The following is a 2,628-nucleotide window of genomic DNA, read 5'->3' as shown; positions in this document are numbered from 1 at the left end:
TAGAAGCCCGTCGTATACATGTATATATATATATGTATGTGTGTGTATATATTTGTGTGTCTGTGTTTGTCCCCCCAACATCGCTTGATAACCGATGCTGGTGTGTTTACATCCCCGTAATTTAGCGGTTCGGCAAAAGAGACCGATAGAATAAGTACTAAGCTTCCAAAGAATAAGTCCTGGGGTCGATTTGCTCAACTAAAGGCGGTGCTCCAGCATGGCCGCAGTCAAATAAATGACTGAAACAAGCAAAAGAGTAAAAGAGTAAGAGTATATATATATATATATATATATACACTTACAAGCATAAACACACACAATCACACATATATATGAACAATGGGTGGCAAATTTGAAAGGCTTTATTATATTTGGGGCAGCAAATTCAGTATGTGAAACTATGAAGTGTGAATAGCTTAGAGGTTAATACTTGTAAAAGTAAAGGAATAAGATATCCATTCACTGAAGTTCTTCCAGTGCTTATGTTGCATACAGGATTTAGACTGATACTGTAGTGATAGTATGAAGGAAAAGGGCAAGTACATTCATTAGTTTCAAGGAAGAAGTATAACATAATTGGAAAGTTCAGGGAAGGAAATCCATTTAAGTGAGAGTAGATTAAAAGAAGGAGATAACACTACTCCAAATTATCTAAAGAATGAAAGTTATTAATGAGAAAGGTTTATAGATAAGGTGAGCAGTTTATTTCTAAATATAATTTAAGATAGCAAGGATTGAAGTGTTGGAATAGTGCTACATTCTTGTCTAGGCCTTGTAGAAAGTCAACAGACCTTCATATCTCGAGTATTTCTTGGCCTTGAAGAAGCACCAATATCCCTGATACAGTTTTTATAATAGGTTTATAATACTTTTTTTTATTCTGTTTTTGATATTTGAGGAGTTTTATTATGACAGGAGAGAGTTTTAATCTGAAGCTTGATCAGATAAAACATATATATATATCTTTCATCTAAAGTTCATCATCATCATTTAACGTCCGTTGTCCTGCTGGCATGGGTTGGACGGTTTGACTGGGCTGACATGCTAAAAGGTTGCACCAAATTCCAGTCTGATTTGACATGGTTTCCTATGGCTGGGTGCCCTTCCTAATGCCAACCACTCTAAGAGTGTAATGGGTGCTTTTACGTGCCCCTGGCATGGGAGCCAATTTGTGTGACATCAGTATCTGCCATGACATAATGCCAAAGGTCTCAGTCATTTTCTCCATGAGGCCCAGCAGTTGAAAAGAACTCAGCCACTTTGCCTCCATGAAGCCAAACACTCAAAAGTTGTTCTTTACATGCTACCAGAACAGGTGCACTTGGTTTGATGGGTCCTCTCAAGCACAGCACATTGCCAAAGGTCTTGGTTACTAGTTATTGCCTCTGTGAGACTCAAAGTTCAAAGATCATGCTTCACCACCTAGTTCCATGTCTTTCTGAGGTCTACCTCTACCACAGGTTCCCTCCACAGTTAGAGAGTGGCACTTCTTTACACAGCTGTCCTCATCCATATGCATCATGTGACCATACCAGCACAATTGTCTCTCTTGCACACCACTGATGCCTCTTATGCCTAACTTTTCTCTCTCGAGATGCTTACACTCTGTTGAACATGCACACTGACATTTCACATCCAGTGAAGTATACTGGCTTCATTTCTTTCAAGTCTATGCATGTCCTTGGCTGTCACAGCCCATGTTTCACTGCCAGTTAGCATAGCTGTTTGCACACAGGTATCAAACAATCTACCTTTCACTCTGACAGAGAGGCCCTTTGTTGCTAGCAGGGGTAGGAGCTCTCTGAACTTTGCCCAGCCTAAACTTATTCTCACAGTGATGCTCTTGGAGCATTCACCTCCATTACTAACTTGGTTGCCTAGATAATGAAAGCTAACTACTACCTCTAGCATGCCCCCTGGCAGTTGATGGAGTCTATTTTCTGCCCATTTTCAGCATTTATTGTACCTGTGCATCTTCCACATACAAAAGCTAGTTTCCTTTTTAACCTTCCTCTAATATTGCTGCACTTTTTATCTGTCCAAAGCATACACTGAGTGTATCTTATAGAGTTTCTACCTACACCTTTTCTACAGATTGAGCAGGGCCATCATCCTGAAGGGATTTGTGATTTGTCTGCCTTCCTACTTACTAAGACTTGATTCTAGACCTTGCTTCCATAGTTGGAAATTCTCTAGTTCACATAGTGATTCAGCTATAAGTGTAAGGTCATCTTCATAGAGGAACTCCCAGGGGCAACCTGCCTTGAATTCCTCTGTTATAGCCTGGAGGACAAATGATGAACAAGAGGGGGCTGAGGACTTGTAACCTGAATTCTTCACTGTTCTCATTGTCGACCCTCACCTTACTGGTAGTATCTCTGTACATAGCTTGTACAACTCGCACCAATCACTTGCCTATCTCTAGTTTCTGCATTCACGACCCACCATATAAGGGATCAGGGGACCCTGTCAAAAGCTTTCTCCAAGTCAATAAAGGCCAAGTACAAAGGCTGAGTTCCTTTCAACTGTTGGGCCTCATGGAGGCAATGACTGAGACCTTTGGCATTATGTCATGCTTGAGAAGACCCATCAAGCTGAACAAAATTGCAGTCATGGCAGATACCAGTG

The 2,628-nt window shown here is 40.7% G+C and overlaps 1 protein-coding gene across 1 annotated transcript in view; it reads left to right on the top strand.

The window, feature by feature from the left end:
* The window catches only part of LOC128247092 (uncharacterized), a 22,331-nt gene that overhangs the window by 6,231 nt on the left and 13,472 nt on the right, over window positions 1–2,628 (top strand). The window lies entirely within an intron of this gene.

This window comes from Octopus bimaculoides, chromosome 2 (assembly GCF_001194135.2).
Source record: "Octopus bimaculoides isolate UCB-OBI-ISO-001 chromosome 2, ASM119413v2, whole genome shotgun sequence".
In the NCBI taxonomy this organism is placed as follows: Eukaryota; Metazoa; Mollusca; class Cephalopoda; order Octopoda; family Octopodidae; genus Octopus; species Octopus bimaculoides.
This window is presented reverse-complemented; position numbering and strand designations above follow the sequence as displayed.